Below are 11,823 nucleotides of genomic sequence, written 5' to 3' on the forward strand. Positions count from 1 at the left end.
ACTTTGTCTCTAGTGTACATTACAGTTTTTAATACTTTCATGTTTTCCCATCTTTCAGTCTCTACCATAGAGTGCAGACAGTCGGTTTATGTTAAGTGGAGACATACAATGTCTCTCTTTCATAGCCTGACTTGCTTTACTCAGCAACAAATCTTCCACATTCATCCAAAATTTATTTTTCTAAAGAATTATTTCTTTTATTTTCTTCTTGTTCTTCTTGTCCTTCTTCCTCTTCTTCTTCCTTTCCTTCTCCTTCTTTTTCTCCTTCTCCTTCTCCTTCTTCTTCTTTTTCTTCTTCTTCTTCAGTTTGACCAGGGAGAAACACACAGAGAGAAAGAGAAAGGGAGAAAGCAAGTTGTCAGGTCCAGGACTCAAACCACAGTCAGCCATGTGGGAGTCCAGGGCCTTAATCACCACATCAACTGCCAGTCCCTCAAAACTCACTCTGTGGTGGGATTGTTTCATCTTAATTAACTATAACAATTAAAATCGGGAGCAATATTTTTAAAAAGTAAAGAATGAATACTCTTCCCTTTTTATTCCTTAGATATGACACAGTGAAAAATAGGATTTTCTTCCTGCTGCTTTAAAAGTGAACCTTGTAATAAAACTAATACCATAATGAACTATTGATTTTTTTAAAGGCCAAGAAATTAGATAGTGAAAATGATGTTCTTCAAAGATTTTCCTCCTTTTGTAACTCTTAAAGTAAAAATAAATGAGGAATTGTATATCTTTTGCTTTTTAAAGAATGATTTATTTCATTTTATTTATAAATTTATAATTAATTTATTTGATTTTTCATTTTAAAAAATCCATTTATTTATTTTCATTTGACTAGAGAAAGACATATACACCAAAAGAAAGTGAGAAAGCAAGCCACCAGATCAGGGACTTGAACCATGGTTGGCCATGTGGGAGTGCCCAGTGCCTTAACCACCATGTCACTTGCTGGCCCCCCCAGAATCGTATATCTTAAAAACAGGAAGCAGTCTTAACATTTCAGGGAAGAACGTCCCTCAAAACATTACTTCTCAACTTTTAATGAGTACACGCGTCACTGGAAAACTCATTCAAACACAGATGCGATGACAGGCTTTTAGTGTGTTTGGATCGGGTATTTCCTATAAGCAGTGGGGAAGTTACATTGACAAGAATCACACTTCCAGGAGGAAGATTTGAACAACCTGCAGATTCATTAACTGAGAGACTGTATTTCTTTGCAAGCAAATGGCATGGCATATGAATATATCGTAAGTAGCTTAATACCCTCAGGACGTATTTATCTACCAGTGTGCTATGTCACTGTCTTTGTGCATGTTTTTCATTTTTCTCATCCACCTCACAAGAAAGGATTAGTGACAGTGAAGAATAGCTTGAATAGTCATGACTACTTTTGCACACTAACTTAGACGTGCATTACGTTTAGTTTGCGATTGATGATAAAAAGTGCACCTGTATTCCTCAATGAGGGAGCCAACGCGTTGCCCTACAGTGCATGCAGAATACCCAAGACAAAGGCTGCAAAGGGATAGTCACACAATGTAACTAGTTTTTGTTGTTCATTGCCAGAGCATATGTGCTGTTGCCAGAGACAGAGAAAGGGGGAGATTGCACCCCCTAATGGGGTGTGGTCACGCTGCAATCCCACATCCTCTATTTCCCCACCTTGTCAGGAATTTGGGGCACACACATGTATGCACCCAGCATGTCTGTCAAACCCCTAGAGTTAGAACTGGAATCATGATCAGCCATGTGGGTACTGGTTTCTTTCAACACTCACTACATTCTGACACTCAAAAATCAAATGGAAATCTAAGAATGACCCTACTAATTTAACACCAAAGCTGTGTTGGTTCTGAATTATGGAGTAAGGTTATTTTGACATTAAACAAGTTAGGAGCCAAATTATTAAAAAATAGAAAATAAGATGGAGTTGGGTGGAGGGGGGGATGCCAGATTTGCTATGAAAATCAAAGAGGAAGAAGACTAAAGTGGTGGGATCAGCAGTTGATGTAATGGCTATGTCGTTGGACTCCCACGTAGCTGATCATGGTTCAAGTCCCAGACCCAGCGACTTATAACTCATGCCAGGCACGTGTGCACGCATGCCCAAAATCCCGAGAGGAGAATGGAGGAGAAGGGATTGCAGTGTGGCCATTCTGCGTGGGTGTTGATTTCTCGCTTTCTAAATTTCTGTCTCTCTCCAGCAAGCGCACACACCCTATAGCAAAAATCTCTCTCCAAAAACAAACAAAAAAGAATAAAGAAAATTAAAGTGGTTTATAAAAGATGTGAAACCAAACAAACCCAAAAACAATACTGATGTTAGGGAACAAGGTAACGGATGAGGAACAAAGCCACATTAAGCCCATATCATAGTGATCTCTACTATATTTGGATTTATAGTTATAAAAATAAAACACAAGCCAGCTGGGGTGTGGCGATCAAAGTGGTTTGATCCCACGTGGTCAACTGCATGTTTTGAATCCTGGACCTGATGCCTTGAGAAACACACCAGGCACATGTGCGTGCATGCCCAAAATCTAGAGGAGAAGGGATTATGGCATGGTCCCCCCCTGCCTATGGGGGAGTGTTCTCCCTCTGCCCCCCTCTCTCTCTGTCTCTCCCTTTCTGTCTCTCTTGAGTGAGTGCATACTCCCTCTGGAAAATTAAAACATAATAATAAATAAATAAAAATACTCCAAAGTCTCTTTTAAAAAGTTATTTTTCTCCCGTCATTTTGACCTTAAATGATAAAAATGTTCATGGACGTCCCATATTCTCTCTGATACTCTGTAAGCACATGGTAGTAGATAGACACGAGGGAGGGGGGGAAAGTAACTTGTTATAAAATTGTTTGCGATGATGGATATGCTAATTACTACAACTCGATCAGCACGCATTGCATTCCTGTGTGGAAAATCACACTGTATTTCCTACGTATGTGCAGTGATCAAATGTCAGTTCATTTAAAGAGTGAAAGCAAAAACTAAGTGTGTAAGGGGATTAATAGGCTAATTAAGCTGATTTAGTCATTCCATAATGCATGTATACAACAAAATGCCATATTGCTTTTTATATACGATTTTTTAATGAATTTTATTTGCTGTTATGTATTTAAATTTGACCAGGCAGAGACAGAGAGAGAAAAAGAGAAAGTGAGAAAGCAAGCAGGCAAGTCCAGGACTTGAACCACAGTTGGCCAGGTGGGAGTCCAGCATTGTAACCACTACACCACCTGCCAGCCCCAATGATATACAATTTTTATATGTCAATTGGAAAAAAAAAAGAAAGAAAGAAATTAAAAACAATATTCTTGACTGTGATCATTGGATTGTATACATTCTCTTATGTTTGTCATAGAGGATTAGAAGAAGCAAGCAACCTTTGACAGATTATATAAAATAAATATCCTTTTATGGGAGAGATTATTGCTATAGGATGCATGGGCTCACCAGAGAGACATAAAGTGAGAAATCACACACACACACCCCCTGCCCCAGGGGCAATGGCCATGCCACAATCCCTTCTCCTCCATTCTCCTCTTGGGATCCTGGGCACACACGCACACGCACCCAGCCTGAGTTTCCAGCCACTGGGGCTGGGACTCAAACCACTGTCGATCTCATGGGAGTCCAACACCTTCACCACTGCAGGATCTGCTGGCCCATCAATATCCTTCTCTACCCTTCTCTTAAAGTACAAAAAAAATTTTGAGTTTCACTATGGTTGTTATTTGGGGGTGAGGAGTATAAATGAGCGGAAAAGCCCCAAATTTAGACATGGGAACTGTCCCTGTGTACCCACAGTCATATCCTACAGATATGACGTTAATTCAAGACTCAGCCATGCACCTTGTGAAATGCTCTGGGCACGTGTGTGTGTGTGTGTGTGTGTGTGTGTGTGTGTGTTCAAATCCTGGCAGGATGCAGAAATTAAGGAAAAGGAATTGTGGTGTGATTATGCCCCTCTGAGATTTTTGCTTTTCTCTCTTTCTCTCTGAGGAGCACGCACATCCTCTGGCAATGAAAAATAAATCAATTAAGACCTGTGACTAACGTTGGTTTTATTGGACAGGGTGCCTACCCCATTTCAGATGTAGTTCCTAGACCCCAACTTTCTAACCTTCACATTGCTCACCATGACATCAAGGCTCTTTCTACCTCTTCATTCTAGAGTTTCTGTCCATAAGTCCAGAGAGAATCTAAGAGTTCGCTTTCTAAACTTCCCACATCCATCCTCATCTCACTGGCTTGGGCACCACTGCCTAAGAGAGCTCTCTTCGCTGTGCCAACTGCAAGGATGAAGACCATCCTCAGCAACCAGACGGTTGACATTCCCAACAATGTTGACATCACCCTGAAAGGATGCACCGTTATCATGAAGAGCCCTCGAGGAACCCTACGGAGGGACTTCACCACATCCATGTTGAGCTCAGCCTTCTTGGGAAGAAGAAGAAGAGGCTGTGGTTTGACAAATGGTGGGGGAACATAAAGGAGCTGGTGACTGTTCGCACTATCTGTAATCACATCCAGAGCACGATCGAAGGTGTTACCTTGGGCTTCTGCTACAAGATGAGGTCTGTGTCCGCTCATTTCCTCATCAACGTCGTTATTCAGGAGAATGGGTCTCTTGTTGAAATCTGAAATTCCTTGGATGAAAAATACATCCGGAGGGTTCGAATGAAACCGGGTGTTGCTTGTTCGCTATCTCAAGCCCAGAAAGATGAGTTGATCCTTGAAGGCAATGATGTTGAACTTGTTTCACATTCAGCTGCTTTGATCCAGCAAGCCACGACACTTAAAAATAAGGCTATAAGAAAATTCGTGGACGGTATCTTTGTTTCTGAGAAGGGCACAGTTCAGCAGACTGATGAGTAAGACCTAAGAGTTCTCCAGCTACAGTAACAAGCCAGATCATTTCTAAGGCCTCATATGTGATTTTATAGATGATAATAAAAGACAACAATTGATTTAAAACAATCTTATATGTCCAATGGGTCCCTTACACTGTGTTTTTCCTAAATATATATATATATGGAATGTGACAGAAAAGGTATAGGCTTGAATACACGGGATTCTTTTGCTCTTGAAGAGAAACTTCCTTTCTGAAGAGGTGATGGTCATCTTCTAATTGATGTGTCACATGTCCATTGCATATATATATGCAATAATGAGATGGTCTCAGTCTTTCTCTTCTTTCTATCCTCAAATACAAATGATAAATATATATGTATAAGCATTGTCATAAAAAAGGAAGCAATAAATGACTTCGGTCTAAAGAGAAACAGCCCCTTGCTTTAGAAATAAGTACATTTGTCCGCACGACTGTGGCATAGCTGTAGGGCAATGGTTTACAATGCTGGAAGCCAGATAGAGAACCCGGTTTGGGTTCCTGGGTTGACCTGGACACCTCGGACACATGCACCCTCCTCAGTCATCCTGGCTAGCCAAAAGGCTGAGATGGGAGGGATGGCAGCGTGAGACCCTGTTAAGGGTGCTTGCTTTCTCTCTGTCATGAAAAAAGAAAAAGGAACACATTCCTATGTAGCTGAGCCTATGTATTGAAGCACATCTAGAAAGTTTTTAAGAGGATCTGTAATCATTTCAGAAAAAGACCTGCTCCAGAGTTGATGATGCAGTAGGCTCGTTGATGTTGAGACTTTTCACCTCCCACCTTCGGTATGAAAATATTTCATTTTCAATGAAGGAATTCGGTGTGATACAAGGTACCATCAAGGACAGTCGGTTCTCGCGCCTGCTGACTCCAGGGAGTTCTCAGCAAGGCTTCTAGCCAAGGAAAATTGCCCTCAAGAGCGAAGCCAGCCCGGACACGCTCAATTCCATTTATCTGGTAAGTGGAAACGGCCCGTCCTCATCAAGACGGATTTTCTCCGCTTTTGTTCCTTTGCAGAAATGGGAGTTTTCTCATAAAAAGACAGAAGCGATTCATCAAAGAATTAAACTCTATTAGTTTCCTTTCTACCGAACCTCTAACAAAGAGCCAGAGGTTCAGGGGCTAAAAACAACACGAATGGATTATCTTAGAGTCTGCAGAGTCTGCAGGTCAACCCCGCGACACGAGTCTCACTAGAGCTAAAAGAGAGCTGTTGGCCAGATGACTTTTCTACCTGGAGGTCCTTGTGGGGGTGGTGGGTGAATTTTGTTCCTTGATTTCTCCAGCTTCTTGAGGCTGGTCTCATCCATTGGCCTATGGCCTCCTCACTTCATCATTAGAGTCACTAATGTCAGTCAATTTCCTTTCTCTTCTTTTCTTTCCTTTTTTCTTTTCTTTTTTCTTTTCTTTTTTCTTTTCTTTTCTTTTCTTTTTTCTGCCTTTTCTTTTCTTTTTTCTTTCTTTTCATTTTCTTTTCTCTTTTTTCCCTTCCTTTTGTTTTATTTTCTCTCTCTCTCTCTCTCTCTCTCTCTCTTTTTTTTTTCTTTTCTCTTTTGAATTTGCTATCGGGCCTGTGTACTTGCCAGAGAGAGAGAAAGTGAGAAAGCTCCCTCCCAGGGGAATAACCACATCGTAATCTCTTCTCCTCCGTTCTCCTCTTGGGATCTTGGGCATGCACACATGCCTGGCACATCCTTCAAGGTCTGGGATTCAAGCTGTGAAGTTAGCCATGTGGGGTCCAACCACCCTAACCACCACACCACCGGGTGTCCTGGATTGATTCTTTCTGACGTTGAATGCCTCTTTTATTTATAAAGACTTTTACAGTTATCCTGAGGACACCTGAGAATAATCGGGGTCATGTCCTCATTGTAAGATTCTTAACGTCATCCTATTTGCAAGGTTCCTTTTCCGTTTAAGGTAGTATATCACTTCTAGGAATTACAATGTGGGCGGCCACTGATCTGCCTAACACATCAATTAGAAGATGACCATCGCCTCTCCAGAAAGGAAGTTTCTCTTCAAGAGCAAAAGAATCCCGTGTATTCAAGCCTATACCTTTTCTGTCACATTCCAGTACTCTACCAGAGGCTTTTGAAGAGTCATAATTAAACTCCATTAGTTTTCTTTCTATTGGTAAATGGTTTCTTTTTCCCCATTTGTCTCATCAATCCATATTGGCTTGGCTACCCTCTTCATAAATGGTACTGGATAAGTTCATTACGGAGTTAACTGGGGCCAACTTCATGGCACAGTGGTCATGGGCTGCTCAAGAGAAGCTGGGAGGGTGGTGATGAAGGTGCTGGATTCCCACACTGTTGCCCATAGTTCAAGTCCCGGACCTGGTGGTTTGAAAATCATGCCAGGAATATGGACATGCATGCCCAAAATCACATGATGAGAATAGAGGAGAAAGGCTTGCAGCATGGTCGTCTTCCCTGGGGGGTGCTTTCTCATTTTCTCTCTCTCTGTCTCTCGCTGTCTTTCTCCAATGAGCACATGCACCCCATGGCATAAACCTGAAAAAGAAGGAGAAGCTGGATCCCACCTGTAGACTTTGGTTAGAATCGCTGGCCTGGTTAACCCAAGACATTCTGGGCACATAGGTTGAGTGCCCAAGATCCATTCTTTTCTTTTTTCTTTTCTTTTCTTTTCTTTTTTCTGCCTTTTCTTTTCTTTTTTCTTTCTTTTCATTTTCTTTTCTCTTTTTTCCCTTCCTTTTGTTTTATTTTCTCTCTCTCTCTCTCTCTCTCTCTCTCTTTTTTTTTTCTTTTCTCTTTTGAATTTGCTATCGGGCCTGTGTACTTGCCAGAGAGAGAGAAAGTGAGAAAGCTCCCTCCCAGGGGAATAACCACATCGTAATCTCTTCTCCTCCGTTCTCCTCTTGGGATCTTGGGCATGCACACATGCCTGGCACATCCTTCAAGGTCTGGGATTCAAGCTGTGAAGTTAGCCATGTGGGGTCCAACCACCCTAACCACCACACCACCGGGTGTCCTGGATTGATTCTTTCTGACGTTGAATGCCTCTTTTATTTATAAAGACTTTTACAGTTATCCTGAGGACACCTGAGAATAATCGGGGTCATGTCCTCATTGTAAGATTCTTAACGTCATCCTATTTGCAAGGTTCCTTTTCCGTTTAAGGTAGTATATCACTTCTAGGAATTACAATGTGGGCGGCCACTGATCTGCCTAACACATCAATTAGAAGATGACCATCGCCTCTCCAGAAAGGAAGTTTCTCTTCAAGAGCAAAAGAATCCCGTGTATTCAAGCCTATACCTTTTCTGTCACATTCCAGTACTCTACCAGAGGCTTTTGAAGAGTCATAATTAAACTCCATTAGTTTTCTTTCTATTGGTAAATGGTTTCTTTTTCCCCATTTGTCTCATCAATCCATATTGGCTTGGCTACCCTCTTCATAAATGGTACTGGATAAGTTCATTACGGAGTTAACTGGGGCCAACTTCATGGCACAGTGGTCATGGGCTGCTCAAGAGAAGCTGGGAGGGTGGTGATGAAGGTGCTGGATTCCCACACTGTTGCCCATAGTTCAAGTCCCGGACCTGGTGGTTTGAAAATCATGCCAGGAATATGGACATGCATGCCCAAAATCACATGATGAGAATAGAGGAGAAAGGCTTGCAGCATGGTCGTCTTCCCTGGGGGGTGCTTTCTCATTTTCTCTCTCTCTGTCTCTCGCTGTCTTTCTCCAATGAGCACATGCACCCCATGGCATAAACCTGAAAAAGAAGGAGAAGCTGGATCCCACCTGTAGACTTTGGTTAGAATCGCTGGCCTGGTTAACCCAAGACATTCTGGGCACATAGGTTGAGTGCCCAAGATCCAGTGAGTTGGAGGATTGGGAGGAAGGGAATCTTGGTGACGCAAGACCCTGCAGAAGGTGCTCATGTCTGTCTTTCTCTCTCTCTCTTTCTCTCCCTGTCTCTCTCTCACTTTCACGTGTGTGCACATGTGCGCTCTCATTAATAAAGAAAAAAACGTAAAAGAACTGGTGAAACCAGGTGGTGGCACGGTAGTTACACTAGACCCATATGGGAGAGGTCCTGGTTTCTCCTCCCAGGGTCTCCCAGAGCAGGTGCCATTTGTAAACTGGGTTGGCTGAGCATGAGGGTGGATGGCGGCAAGAAGACCCAGGTGGGGATACCTGTGTCTGTCTCTCCTGGGAGAAATTAACAAATATACTTAAAACAAACAAAAACAAGCACAATGAGAAGTCACTTCTCATGTCTTACTTTAGATGACTTGTCTCTAGATGGGGTGCTGATGAGAAAAGACTGCATAACATTCTCAATTTTAAGTATTTTTAAGGTGTTGTCATGGTGACGCGACAACACACCAGCAAAACAGATCAACGGGAAGCAATTAAAATTTTGAGATATCTGACATGGTTCAAACAATTGCTAATGTTTTCATACGGAACTTCTTTGTCCCATAGAAGCATGCTCTGAGTTCTATATGTAGTATTTCATCACACTTGGATGATGCTGTAGATAGTGTGTTTTTACCTGTTTTCTTATTATATTCTGAATTTCCACCTCGTCAGTTCTTATCCACATCATTATTGGAATGGGGCCAGAGGAGTCAGTGCGCTATGATACACACATGTAAGTATATATATAGCAAATAAACTTCCTCTTTTGAGTTGTCTTGCCAAGCAGTTTTCTAAGTCCTGAGGCTTTTAAACTTTATTAACTCTCACCATATCGGAAAAGTATGTCAGTGCTTTGTTTTTCAAAACGTTCTTGAAAAACCTGCAAAACATATCCTTCCAAATGAATTTTCAAATATGTCAGGTAAAAACTGGGGAATTTGGAATAGATCTGCATCAAATTGCTTTGAGGAGGATTGATGTCTTTATGATATTAGGTTTTCCTAAACCTTCGTGAGCTGTGTTTTTCTGTTTAGTTGCATCTTTGACTTAAATCAGGTCTGTTTTGGGCAATATGTTCCCAATGATTTTAGGAAATCCATCGTTCTTCTTATAGACCCAGAAACTCTCTTACTAACTTTAACTTCCTCCCGTCTGTCTCTATGTTTATGGTTATTGTGCAAAAAGCATTTTACCATATGTTTCCTAACTTGTAATTGTTGGAATATTAAAAAAAAAAAAAAAAAAAAAGAGGATGGATTTGACATGTTTCTCCCCTCCTCCCTTGGCTTCTATATCGAAGCCATAGCATTTCAAATATTATTTAAGTTTGATGGGTTTTCTACGCCAGCTAGCTCACCATATTCAAACATCAATAACTCTGTCTATTCTATCTTCTTTTGCAGGTTTTTGCTCCCAAAGAGCTCTCCAGAAGGAGACAGAAAGAGGGACAGTGAGAAATCACTCCGCCACACACAGCGGGGATGGCCATGACGCAATCCTTTCTCTTCAATTCTGCCTGCAAGATTTTTGGACACACACACACACATACACACACACACACACTTGGTGTGATTTTCAAGCCACCAGTTCAGGGATGAAACTGCCATGCCACCTGCCAGCCCCCTGCCTAGTCTTTTCAAATATGAAAATCTGCTCCATTATGTTTTTCAAATAAAAAATATAAACAATACTGAAGTAGGGATTTTTATCAAAACATCAACTTGAAGGGAAAAAAATGTCAAGTGTTTCATCTTTAGCATGACTATACATTCAAGTAAATACATTTTTATTGTGGTAGGTAGTTTTGTTCTCCTGCCATTTTATTAGAAATTATTATTAAGTGGACCAGCAGTTGGCGTAATGGCTGTGTTGCTGGACTCCCATGTAGGTGACCACAGTTCAAGTCCCAGACCCAGTGACTTAAACTCATGCTGGGTGTGTGTGCATGTGTGCCCAAGATCCCGAGAGGAGAATGGAGGAGAAGGGATTGCACCATGGCCATCCCCCCAGGGGGTGATTTCTCGCTTTCTGTCTCTCGGTCTCTCTGTCTCTCTGGCGAACGCATGCACGCTACAGCAAAAACCTCTCAAAAAAAAAAAAAAAAGAAAGAAAGAAATTGTTACTGTTAAGGATGTTGAATTTCATCGCATTGACATATGCTAATTTATCAGGAACATTATTAACTCATTGTACCTTGTGCCATTAGTGCAGATAATTATGTGTTTGCATTTGTTTACTCTTAAACAAAAAAAAATTCCTGCAATAAACCCTATTTGGCAATGACGTGTTATTATTTAGAAGCCTTGTTTTCTTTTTCTGTTCCTGGAAAATGATAAAGAGCAGGAATTCTCTGCTGCTTCAAATTTTAAAACAGCTCAGGGCATTTTATGACATAAAACTTTGACGACTTTCTCAGTGTCTTTTGGAACCTTGGTTTAAGGTTTAAGATTTTTGACCTCTCCTTGAGTTGATTTTGATAGTTATGTTTTTGCAAAATAATGATCCAGTTCTTTTTTAAATTATATATATGTGGAGGGGGAGTGGACAGCAGGTGGTGTGGTGGTAGAGGTGCTGGACTCCTACATGGCCAATTGCAGTTCGAGTCTTGGACCTGGCAACTTGCTTTCTCACTTTCTCCTCTCTCTCTGTCTTTCTTCTCTCTCTCTCTCTCTCTCTCTCTCTCTTCTCTCTCTCTCTCTCTGTTTTTCTCTGGTGAGTGCATGGGACCTCTAGCAAATTTAATAATAATAAGTAGAACGGAATGAACGATTCTTTCAAAAATTATATATAGTGTGCCTTTTCATTTCTTTTCTATGTCTGGTTAGATATGATTTTCTCCACTCATTTTGGACACACATTAAGTTTTTAAAGTAACTTTCATGGTCATATATCTGATATTAATTTTGTTGTTTGTTCCCTAGAAAAATCACATCTAGGATGATTTGATCAAAATTCACTTTCTTCTTTCTTATTATCTTTTATTTTTTAATAATCTTTCTTTTCTATTTATTCTGATGTTTCTTTATA

The 11,823-nt window shown here is 40.9% G+C and overlaps 1 pseudogene; it reads left to right on the forward strand.

Moving 5' to 3' along the window:
* The first annotated feature begins 4,305 nt into the window (after positions 1 to 4,305).
* On the forward strand, positions 4,306 to 4,883 carry LOC102492115 (60S ribosomal protein L9 pseudogene; annotated as a pseudogene).
* The last annotated feature ends 6,940 nt before the right edge of the window (positions 4,884 to 11,823 follow it).

The sequence above is a fragment of the Tupaia chinensis genome, unplaced genomic scaffold, assembly GCF_000334495.1.
Source record: "Tupaia chinensis unplaced genomic scaffold, TupChi_1.0 Scaffold000222_1, whole genome shotgun sequence".
Taxonomy (NCBI): domain Eukaryota; kingdom Metazoa; phylum Chordata; class Mammalia; order Scandentia; family Tupaiidae; genus Tupaia; species Tupaia belangeri.